Consider the following 13,504-nt stretch of genomic DNA (forward strand, 5'->3'; position numbering starts at 1 on the left):
GCCTCTCATAATCTTTCCTTAGTGGCCCACCCATAGACTTCTCCTACTACTATCCTAGCAGACAACCCTTATGGCTAAGGTACCTTCAAGATTATATGGGCCAAGCTAGCTCCCCATGAGAATTTCTTGCTTATCCTGAGAGAAAGGAGGGAAGGAGTATATCTTATCTGACTATTAATTTGTTTCTTTTTATCATGTAGATTCATTATGAAGATTCTTCATCTTCAACTACCTTTTGGTCTTTAGACTTCTCTAGACTAGAAGTAGGCATCCAGTTTTTAATTCACATGCTTATCTATTTCCCCGGGGATATACTTAGTTTCTCCCAAGAATATTCTAATGGTGCTCTAATATTGCTGGTAATATAATTTATTAGTTTAATCCACTCAACAAGTATTTACTGAGTACTTACTTTATGTCAGTTATTGTTTCATCACTGGGATTATAGGTGGGGTTGTGATTTAGCAAGTATGACTACAGATGCTCAGTTGAATTTACATTTCAGATAAACACAAATAATTTATCAGTAGAAGTATGCAATATTGGGAACATATTTATTAAGATTATTTGACATCATCTGAAAGTAAAGTTTAACTAAGGGTCCTATATTTTATCTGGCTACCTTAGAAATGAGAGTATATAAAACAGATACAGCCCTGTCTTCATGGAGTCCAACATGAGGCTCAACCCTGGGACCTTGAGATCATGACCTGAGCCAAAAGCAGATCCTTAACCAACTGAGCCACCCAGGCATTAATCATATAGTGATAAAGGCAAAAAAAAAAAAAAAAAGGATAGAATACCAAGGGCCTAGTGTTGCTATTTTATATGTATAGGTAAGCCTCAGTACCAAAGAGACTTGTGAGCAGAAAGTGGAAGAAAGTGAAAAGAAAAAAGAGAGAGAGAAAGAGAGAATGATCAAGGTATAAGAACAAGCAAATGCAACGGAAGTGAGGTGGAAGTAATTTGTGGCACATACAAGGAACAACAAATAAGGAAGTAAGTAGTAAGGAAAGTTAAAAAAGTGTAAGAGAAGAAAGGTTCAAAAAGGTAAAAATGTGGGAGTGCTGTGTCAAAGAAGGTGCAAGTTTAGCTAGGTCATTTAACTGCTGTAAGGACTTTAGATTATGCCCTAGGTGAGATGGGAATGTCGTGTAGTTTTGAGAAGCAACATTGATAGTTATCTTTTTAAATGAATAATTTTTAGCTACTGTCAGGGGAAAAAAGGTTTTGAGAGGGGTGATTACAAAGACAGGATGTATAATTAGGAACCTATTTCAATACTTGGCAAGTGTTGATGGAGGTTTAGAACAAGGAAGTAGTGTCAGAGAGAAGATGAAAGGAAATAAATGAATCCTGATTGAAAATTGAAGGCAGAATTTTTAGAGTTTTCTGATTGAATGCCGAATGTAACAAAAAAGGCCAAAATTACTCATAACATTTACTGGAGAAACTGGAAGAAAAGAGTGATTTTAACAATGATCAGGAAGATTATGAAATGTGTGTGTGAAGAGTGTGGAAATAAGTTCGGTTTTGGGCATGATGGGTTTGCAATGCTAAAGATCCAATTGCAGAGAATGGATCTGTGGTTTGATTGATTTTTCTGGGAAGAGTTCTGGTCCAGAGATAGCATTGGGAGTTGCCAGTGTTTAAAAGTATTTAACACAAGAAGATCAGCTGAGACAACTGCCCCTTCTTGTAGGCTACGGTTGTTTTTCTTGGAAATCTTTTCACTTTTTCTGTTGGGAGTGACTATTTTCATTTCATTAAAAAAAAAGAAGAAAAAAAAAAAAAAAAAGGAAGGAAAGGACCTGGGAGGAAGGACCAGGAAGGATCTGGCTCTGTATATAAAGTATAGAACGCTGAGAATATTCAATATTTCAAAATATAATATTAGTTTCCCAAATGATATTTCATAATTAGAGACTGAAATCTTCAACATCCAAGCTAAATAATCACTAAAACATAAACATATCCAGTGCAAACAAAATCTGTAATATATTTTTAATAAAAGATGGTTTTATAATTGTAAGAAAAACCTGCTTCTTATGCCCTACAATATACAAATAAAATACACAAAAGGTAAATGCCACTCAAATCCTAATAGACTAAAGGCTGAGATGGAACATATTTCCAACTTTCAAGGTGAAGAGAGAAAAAACAAACACCTTCTTATGTTTTTAAGGTTCCCATGAGAACGTGATGCATGCTATTTCATTAGAAGAAAAGCAATAAATCGGTTCAGAGAGCTAAAAATAGCCCTAAAAGTACAATGACATTCCTTCTATTTTAAATCCAGAGAAAGTGACAAAATAATAAAACACAGAACTCATTCTCTTGACTTTGCTGACAGGTACACTTGCTTTTCTTCCTGATTAGCTAACCAGTAGAATAAATATTCTGAAGTGAGCAGTGATTTAAACTAAAAATAACATTTTGCTTCCTAAATATTTTATTATTTTTCTTAAATAGTTCAGATTTCACTTAAATATTATTGTTGATTTGGTATAATACATTTTAAGCAACATTTTCAGAAGCACAGAACAACATTTAAATTGGAAGGATGGGATTTGTAGACTTTTACCTTTCTTAAAAACTAAAAAAGGTCAAATTCCAATAGGCCAATTTTCAACACTCTTACTTCAACTCTTTAAAGTCACAGAAAGATGGAATTTCTTGTTCTAGCACTCATACCTAAAGATAGTGATTAAATGAGGATCTACTCCTGGCACAACTGTTAGATTAAATTTAAAGTCTTCCTGCTTTTCTCTACCATAATTCCATGCATTATTTTATGGTTCCCTTTATATCACTTTCTGTAAGTCTCTGAGATTTTGATCTCCTTGCATATAGGGGTTTGCTTTGGCATTCCTACAACCATAAATGATACTAGATAAATACTTCTTAAATCAATTGAATAGAGAGTATATTCTGAAGGTATTTCTGCTTGTGACACTCTAACATTTTTATAAGAACCAAAGATAAAGGAGTGAGTGTGAACATCTTTCAAGATTTTTTCATCTCCTGAATGTTATTTTTTTCTCACTCTTAGAAAATATTAACACAAAGTAATGCTGTTTACAGTCAAATTTCAGGTAGTAATTATTTTGACTGAAAATATACCATAAAACAAAGGTAACTAGTGATGTACCTTGGCTAAACCTATTTTTATATGAAGTATTACTAAATGTTGTCTTTCTTAGTCACATAGGTAATTGAGTGATTACCTCTATAGCTAGATTCCCCACCCCATTCCTATTATAGACACAGACATACTATTCTAACAGGTTCTTAGAAGAAAATAGGCCAAGAAAAGATAAACTGCCTGTTTCTCTTTTAATAGCATTAGGGGAAAGAATTAGTAAGAAAACATTAGTTTTTTAATGTAGCAATTCTCAAACTTTGAGATCTCAAGACTGCATCCTTAAAAACTACTTTCAAGTTTTTAAATTTTTTAGTTTTTAGATTTTAAAGAGTTTTTGTTTACATAGATGACATCTATTTATATTCTCCTTACTAAGTGACTAAAACTGAGAAATTCTAAAAATCATGTATATTTATTAATGTATATAAAATAAGACTAAATTCCTCATATGTTAATCTAAATAACCTACTTTTAGGAAAAATAAACTCTCTTTTCCCACATGAACTAACAAAAAGTAGTAAGGAAAGTTGCATTTTATACTTTTAGTCAACATTTTCTACTTTGGACAGTTTAGTGTATTGCTATGTGTGCCATTTTAATTGAAGTATATAAAAAAATCTGGTCTTACATGAATATGTAGTTGGAAAAGGGAAAAAGATTTTCATTGTCTCCAGATAATTTTGGATATCTAATTTATGCATGGTTTTGAAACACCATGCTGTACTCATTGGGAAAACATTGGTTTGAAGGGTTTTTCAGATTTCCAAATGTTAAAGCACTACATTGTAGAATATGAAAAAAAATCACATTCATTATTTTTATTTCCAGTCAAGATGGATAGCATCCAGATTTATTCTTCCTCTCCAAACAAATAAAAGTTCAAATAGAATATATAAAATAGCAAATGTGAAGATGTTGGGCATGAGGCAATGAAGGGCAGTGGTCTCTAAAAGATGAGAAAGAAATGAGTAAGACTTTTCAGTTGTCTAGCTTACTACAGGAGGTTTCCAAGCCATAGCACCAGAGGAGGGAACTTAGGGAACTTAGGCAGGGGTAAATGGCCTCCTTTAGTTGAGGGTATAAGAGATCAAGAGGTCCTAGTGGCTGAAGTATTCATAGAGGAGTAGAAAAGTGGAGAAAGGGGCAAAGAGAGAGTTTTTCAGACATCTGCAGAGGTTGACTCTCATGTCTTAAATTAAGAACTAATCAGTGCTTGCATTAGGAGAAACCATTCAGAGCTAGACTAGATGTTTCTACTAGCTAGAGTATAACCCTCTTAATTTAGAACTCAGGTTTTGCCTCAGTAGTTGAGGAAATTAACCCTAGACTAAACTGATTTAGTCCCACCTAACAAAATTTAAAGATGTCTAAGAATAAAGCTCAAGAATTTTTTTTTTTTAAAGATTTTATTTATTTGACAGACTGAGATCACAAGTAGGCAGAGAGGCAGGCAGAGAGAGAGAGGAGGAAGCAGGCTCCCTGCTGAGCAGAGAGCCCAATGCGGGACTCGATCCCAGGACCCTGGGATCATGACCTGAGCCGAAGGCAGAGGCTTTAACCCACTGAGCCACCCAGGCACCCCAAAGCTCAAGAATTTTTATGCCATTACAAAAATACTCAACATCTAACAGTAGAATTTAGAAAGTTTCACTCAAATCCAATAAAATAAATTACTTAGCATACAAAGTGGAAAACAGGAAACCTATCATGAGGGGAGTAAAAAAAAAAATCAGTCAACTACAACTGACCCAGTAATGACATAGTTTTTTTTTTTTTTTTAGATTTTATTTATTTATTTGACATAGAGAGAGAGAAAGAGATCACAAGTAAGCAGAGAGGCAGGCATGCTTCCTGCTGAGCAGAACCCCATGCAGGGCTCTATCCCATGATGTGGGAGCCCTGCATAGAGCCCTCTATCCTCATGACGTGAGCTGAAGGCAGAAACTTAATTCACTGAACCACCCAGGCACCCCCCAGTTGATGGAATTATTAGATAAGAAAATTAGAAACAGTTATTATAATTATATATATTCATTATGATGTGCTTTTGGAATAAAAGTGAGACAAAATGCCAAGATGGAGGAATTTATCCCAAATGAAAGAGCAAGATAAGGCCACAGCCAGAAATCTAAGTGAAACAAATACATAAGTAACATGCTTGATGGAGAATTTAAAGCAACAATCATAAGGACACTCACTGGGCTTGAAAAAAAGAAGACATCAGGGAGTCCTTACAGGTTAAAAAAAAAAAAAAGTTAAAAAGAATCTATTGGAGATGAAGAATGCAATACATGAAATTGGGTCAACAGTCTTGATGCAATGAAAGCAGAGTGGAAGAAGAAAGAAATGAATTAATGACCTATAAGACAAAGGAAAAAAAAAAGTTCAACAAAAAAGAGATAAGTAAGATTTATACAACACAAGAATAGACTTTGAGAACTCAGGGACTCCATCAAACATAATAATGTTCATATTATAGGAGTCTTGGAAGAAGAAAGAGAAAGGGGGGCAGACAATTTATTTTAAGAAATAATAGCAGAAAATTTCCCTAATCTAGGGAAGGAAACAGACATCCAGTTTCAGGAGACAAAGAAAACTCCCATCAAAATCAACAAAAGCAGGCCAATACCAAGACATATTATAAATACATTTGTAAAATATAGTAATAAAGAAAAAATCTTAAAAGCAACAAGACAAAAGAAGTCCTTAACTTGCAAGGAAATACCCATAAGGCTACTTGGAGATTTCTCAACAGATACTTGGCAAATCAGAAGGAAGTGGCATGATATATTCAATGTGCTGAATGGGAAAAATCTGCAACCAAGAATATTCTATGGAGCAAGCCTATCATTCAGAATATAAGGAGAGATAAAGAGTTTTCCAAAGAAAAACTAATGGGGTTTGTGTTGCTAAAGTAGCCCTGCAAGAAATAGTAACTGGGACTCTGAGAACAAAAAAGAGACCAAAAGTGATAAAGACAGGAAAGAATCAGAGAAAATCTCCTGAAACAATGACAAAACAAGTAATACAATGGCACAAAATACAGACCTATCAATAACTATTTTGAATGTGAATGGACTAAATATTTCAATCAAAAGACATAGGGTGTCATGTAGATAAAAGAACAAGACCTATTATCTGCTGCCTACAAGATAAGTCATTTTAGACCTAAAGACACCTGAGGATTGAAAGTTAGTGGGTACAGGCAAATGCATGTCAAAAGAGCTAGAATAGCAATACTTATATCAGACAAACTAGACTTTAAAACAAAAACTGTAAAAAGAGACAAAGGGGCATTTTATAACCATAAAAGGGACAAACTGACAAGAAGTTCCAACAATTGTTAATATTTATTTACCCAACATGAGAGCACCCAAATGATAAAACAATTAATAACAAACATAAAGGAACTAGTTGATAACACAATAATGGTTGGACGGTTTAACACCCCTTATGTTAGTGGACAGATCGTCTAACTAGAAAATAAGCAAGGAAACAGTGACTTTGAATGACACAGTGGACCAGATGTACTTAGTATATATTCATAAAATTTCATCCTAAAACAGCAGAATATACATTCTTTTAAAGAGCACATGGAACATTCTCTAGAATAGATTACACTTTTGGTTATGAAACAGGTCTCAACAAACACAAAAAGATTGAAATAATACCATGCCTCTTTTCTGACTACAATACCATGAAACTACAAGACGACCATGAGAAAAAATTTGGAGTGACCACAAATACATGAAGGTTAAACAACATGCTATTAATAATGAATGGGTCAAATGAGACATCAAAGGAGAAGTAAAAAACCAAACCAAACCAAATCAAACCAAAACAACAACAACAACAAAAACAAGTAAAATTGAACACAGAATGGTCCAAAACTTTTGGGATGCAATAAGAGCAGTCCTGAGCAATACAAGCCTATTTTAACAAGCAAGACAAATCTCAAATAAACAACCTAAACTTATACCTAAGAGAGCTAGAGAAAGAAAAACAGTACCTAAAGTCAGCAGAAGGAAGGAAGTAATAAAGATCAGAGCAGAAATAAATGATAGAGAAACAAAAATAAATAAATAAATAAAAATTTCCAGTAGAACAGATACATGCAACCAGGAAATCCTTATTTGGAAAAGAATCAGTAAAACTGGTAAACCTGTAACCAGACATATCAAAAGGAAAATAAAAAGGACCCAAATAAATAAAATCACAAACGAGAGAGGAGAAATAACTTCTAACACCAAAGAAACACAAATAAGTATAAGAGAATATTATGAAAAACTATATGCCAACAAATTGGACAACCTGTAAGAAATGAATCAATTCCTATGAACATATAAACTGTCAAAACTGAAAAAAGAAGAAACAGAAAATGAGCGGACTGATAAACAGCAAAGAAATTGAATCAATATCAAAAAACGTCCAATAAACAGAAGTCTAGGGCCATATGGCTTGACAGGTGAGTTCTACCAAACATTTAAAGAAGAGTTAATACTTAGTCTTCTTAAAATATTCAAAAAAATAGAAAGGAAGGAAATTTTCCAAATTCATTCTATAAGGCCAACGTTACCCTAATTCATAAAACAGACAAAAACTCCATGAAAAAAGAGAACTATAGGCCAATATCCCTGATGAACATGGACACAAAAATTCTTAATAAAATATTAGTAAACAATAAAGTAAAAGAATCATTTACCATAATCAAGCGGGGTTTATTCCTGGACTGACTGTGTGATTCACTATTCTCAAACCAATCAACATGATATATCACATCAAGGAGAAAGGATAAGAAGCATATGATCATTTCAAAAGACACTCAAACAGTATCTGACAAAGTACAACACTGATTTATGATAAAAAAAAAAAAAAACCTTCAACAAAGCAGGGTTAGAGAGAACATACCTCACCATAATAAAAACTGTATATGAAAAACTCACAGCCAGTATTATCCTCAATGGGGAGAACTGAGAGTTTTTCCTGTATCATCAGGAAAAAGACAAGGATGTCCATTCTGAACACTTATGTAAATTAGTACTAGAAGTCTTGGTCACAACAAGACACTTATACATACATACATACATACATACATACATAAATGGCATCCAAATCAGCAAGGAAGAATTCAACTTTCACTATTTACTGATCACATCATACCCTATACAGAAAACCCAAAAGAATCTATCAAAAAATTGCTGGAATTGTTGAACAATTTCGGTACAGTCACAGGATACAAAAATCAAGCTATAGAAATCTGTTGCATTTCTGCACACCAAAAATGAAGAAGCAGAAAGAGAAATTAAGGAATCAATTCAATTTGGAGCTGCACCAAAAAGAGTAAGACATGTAGGAATAAACCTAAACAAAGAGGTGAAAGACCTGTACTCTGAAAACTATGAAACACTGATGAAAAAAATGAAGATTACACAAAGAAATGGAAGACATTCTATGCTTATGGATTAAAAAAACAAAAATTGTTAAAATGTCTCTCTTATCCAAAACAATCTACAGCCTTAAATGTAATCCCTATCAAAATTTTTCACAGAGTTATAATAAACTATCTTAAAATTTGTATGAAACAAAAAAAGACCCTGAATAGACAAAGAAATCTTGAAAAAGAAAGGTTATCTGAAAGCATCACAATTCTAGACTTCTAGTAATATTACAAAGCTGCAGTAATCAAACCAGTATGATATTGATACAAAAAAGACAAATAACTCAATAGAACAGAGCACAAAACCCAGAAGGTACCCACAACTATATGGTTAATTAATCTTCAACCAAGCAAGAAATAATATCCAATTGAAAAAGAGGACAGTTTCTTTAATGAATGTTGTTAGAAAAATTGGCTAACAATATGCAAAAGAATGAAGCTGGAGCATTTTCTTACACTGTACACACAAACACAGACACAAATTCAAAATGGATTGAAGAACTAAATACATAATTTGAAACCATAAAAATCCTAGAAGACAACACTAGCAATAAATTCTTTGACATTGGCCATAGTAACTTCTTTCTAGATGTGTTTCCTGAGGCAAGGGAAACAAAGCAAAAATAAATTACTGGTACTTCATCAAAATAACAAGCTTCTGCTCAGTGAGGGAAACAACAGCAAAATTAAAGGGCAACACAAGGAACAGGAGAATATATTTGCAAATGACATATTCAATAAAGGATCATCATCCAAAATATATAAGAACTTATAAAACTCAACACACAAAAACAAATAATCCAGTTAAAAATGGGCAGAAGACATGAATAGACCTTTTTTGTAAGATGACATACAAATGGCCAAGAGACACATGAAAAGATGCTCAACATCATTTATCATAAAAGAAATAGAAATCAAAACTATAGTGAAATATCACCTCACACCTGTCAGAATGACAAAATTCAACAACAAAAGAAATAATAGGTGTTGGCAAGGATGTGGAGTAAAAGGAAACCTCTTGTGCTATTGGTGGGAATGCAAACGGGTACAACCTTTCTGGAAAACAGTAGGAAGTTCCTCAGAAAGTTAAAAATAGAACTACCCTATGACCCAGCAATGGCACTACTAGGTATTTGCCCAAAGAATACAAAGATACTAATTCAATTGGACACATGCACCCTAACGTTTATAGTAGCATTATCTGCAACAGCAAATCATGGAAACAGCCCAAGTTCCATTCAACTGATGAATAAATAAAGAAGATACAGTATGTGATATATGTGTGTATTTATATATAATGGACTATTACTCAGCCATAAAAGAATGACATCTTGCTATTCGCAATGACATGGGTGGATCTAGAAAGTATAATGCTAAGCAAAATAAGTTAGTTAAGGAAAGGCAAATACCATAAAATTTCTCTCATATGTGGAATTTAAGAAACAAATGAGTAAAGGGGAAAAAAGGGGGAGATAGAGGAAGACTGACCAAGAATAAGATTCTTAACCATAGAGATTTAAACTGATGGTTACCAGAGGAGATATGGGTGAGGGGATGGGTAAAATAATTGATGAAGATTAAGGAGTACATGTGTTGTGATGAGGACAGAGTGATGTATGGAAGTGTTGAACCTCTGTATTGTACACCTGAAACTAATATACCACTAATATAAACTAACACATATAGTTAGTATGTTAACTACCTATAGTTTAAATAAAACCTTAAAAAAAAGAAAGTAGTGTTATTTCCCTTTATGGTATTACTTTACAAGTTAAAGATGTAAAGTGTAAATCCTAAAATAATTATTAAAATCACACAGCAAGGAGTTATATCATATAAGTCAACAAAGGAGATAAAATAGAATCATATGCCATATTTAGCACAAAAGAGACAGAGACAGCTGAATGAGAGAGAACATATAACATGATAAGAATAGAAAATAAATAACAAGGTAGTTGTTAAATCAAACATAAGTATAACCACATTAAATATAGATAATCTAAATATTTCCATTTAAAGACATAAGTTGCCATGTGAATTAAAAAATTCTTTAAATCAGAAAGGAAAGTAGATGTACTTTGAACTGAATGAAAATGAAGATTGTGTATAAAAATTATGGGATGCTGCTAAATCAGTGCTGAGAAGAAGAGTTATAGCAGGTATTGCTAATATTAGAAAAGAAGAAAGACCTCGAAACAGTGCCCACACTTCCAACCCAAGAAAACAAAGAAAAAAACCCACAAAATAAATGCAAAGTAAGTAGAAACTAAAATCTGATTCATGTGGAAAACAAAATTGATGAACATTACTCAGACTGATTAAAGAGAAAAAGAAGACATGAATTACAAATAGGAGAGTAGTGACATTAATATACATATATATTAAACTGACAAGGAAATATTATAAAAAGCTTTATACCAAAAATTTGACAACTTAGATAAAATTAACAAGTTCCTTGGAAGACACAAAATATCAAAACTCACTCAAGATAAAATAGTCTATAGAGTTCTACATCTATTATGGACATTTTATTTGTAGTTTAACATCTTCCTTCCAAAAGGAGTCAAGATGGAGGAGAAGTAGCAGGCTGAGACTACTTCAGCTAGCCGGATATCAGCTAGATAGCTTATCTAAAGATTGCAAACACCTGCAAATCCATCAGCAGATCGAAGAGAAGAAGAACAGCAATTCTGGAAACAGAAAAACAACCACTTTCTGAAAGGTAGGACTGGTGGAGAAGTGAATCCAAAGCGACGGGAAGATAGACCCCCGGGGGGGAGGGGCCGGCTCCCAGCAAGCAGCGGAGCAACAGAGCACAAAATCAGGACCTTTAAAAGTTTGTTCCGCTGAGGGACATCACTCCAGAGGCTAAACCAGGGCAAAGCCCACGCGGAGTCAGCGTGGCCTCAGGTCCCTCAGGGTCACAGAAAAATCGGGGGTGTCTGATTGTCGCAGAGCTTGCGGGTATTGGAATGGGAAAACCGGCTACAGAGACAGAGCCGACAGTGAGCTCACAGCTCGGGGTTACCTTGAACCAGCCGCAGGCTCGGTGAGCTCGGAGCACGGCTGGAAGTCAGGCAGACGGGAGTAACTGGGCGCTGTTCTCTGAGGGCGCACTGAGGAGTGGGGCCCCGGACTCTCGGCTCCTCTGGGCCGGAGACCAGGAGGCCACCATTTGTATTCCCATCCTCCAGAAATCTACGGAAAGCACTCAGGGAACAAAAGCTCCTGAAAGAAAACCCGAGCGGATTATTCAGCCCAGCCCCTGGTAAGGGCGGTGCAATTCCGCCTGGGGCAAAGACACTTGAGAATCACTACGCCAGGCCCCTCCCAGAAGATCAACAAGAAATCCAGCCAAGACCAAGTTCACCTACCAAGGAGTGCGGTTTCAATACCAAGGAGAGCAGCAGAATTCCAGAGGAGGAGAAAGCAAAGCACGGAACACATGGGTTTCTCCCTGTGATTTTTTTAGTCTTGCAGTTAATTTAATTTTTTTTAATTTTTTTCTCTTCTTCTGCTAAAATGTTTTTTTTAACTTTTTTAACGTTTTTTAACTAGTTTATCTAATACATATATTTTTCTTTTTTATATTTTTCTTTATTCATTGTCTTTGTTTTAATTCTTTTTTTTTTCTTTCTTTCTTTGAACCTCTTTTTATCCCCTTTCTCCCCCCTCACGATTTGGGATCTCTTCTGATTTGGTTAAAGCATATTTTCCTGGAGTTATTGCCACCCTTTTAGTATTTTACTTGCTCTTTCATATACTCTTATCTGGACAAAATGACAAGGTGGAAAAATTCACCACAAAAAAACGAGCAAGACGCAGTACCGAAGGCTAGGGACCTAATCAATACAGACATTGGTAATATGTCAGATCTAGAGTTCAGAATGACAATTCTCAAGGTTCTAGCCGGGCTCGAAAAAGGCATGGAAGATATTAGAGAAACCCTCTCGGATGATATAAAAGCCTTTTCTGGAGAAATAAAAGAACTAAAATCTAAACAAGTTGAAATCAAAAAAGCTATTAATGAGGTGCAATCAAAAATGGAGGCTCTCACTGCTAGGATAAATGAGGCAGAAGAAAGAATTAGCGATATAGAAGACCAAATGACAGAGAATAAAGAAGCTGAGCAAAAGAGGGACAAACAGCTACTGGACCATGAGGGGAGAATTCGAGAGATAAGTGACACCATAAGACGAAACAACATTAGAATAATTGGGATTCCAGAAGAAGAAGAAAGAGAGAGGGGAGCAGAAGATATACGGGAGAGAATTATTGGGGAGAATTTCCCCAATATGGCAAAGGGAATGAGCATAAAAAATCAGGAGGTTCAGAGAACGCCCCTCAAAATCAATAAGAATAGGCCCACACCCCGTCACCTTATAGTAAAATTTACAAGTCTTAGTGACAAAGAGAAAATCCTGAAAGCAGCCCGGGAAAAGAAGTCTGTAACGTACAATGGTAAAAATAATAGGTTGGCAGCTGACTTATCCACAGAGACCTGGGAGGCCAGAAAGAGCTGGCATGATATTTTCAGAGCACTAAACGAGAAAAACATGCAGCCAAGAATACTATATCCAACTAGGCTATCATTGAAAATAGAAGGAGAGATTAAAAGCTTCTAGGACAAACAAAAACTGAAAGAATTTGCAAACACCAAACCAGCTCTACAGGAAATATTGAAAGGGGTCCTCTAAGCAAAGAGAGAGCCTAAAATAGTAAATCAGAAAGGAACAGAGACAATATACAGTAACAGTCACCTTACAGGCAATACAATAGCACTAAATTCATATCTCTCAATAGTTACCCTGAATGTTAATGGGCTAAATGCCCCAATCAAAAGACACAGGATATCAGAATGGATAAAAAAACAAAACCCATCTATATGTTGCCTCCAAGAAACTCATTTTAAGCCCGAAGAC

This window comes from Mustela putorius, unplaced genomic scaffold (genome assembly GCF_011764305.1).
Source record: "Mustela putorius furo isolate JIRA1106 unplaced genomic scaffold, ASM1176430v1.1 tig00000460_pilon_pilon_pilon, whole genome shotgun sequence".
Lineage (NCBI taxonomy): Eukaryota > Metazoa > Chordata > Mammalia > Carnivora > Mustelidae > Mustela > Mustela putorius.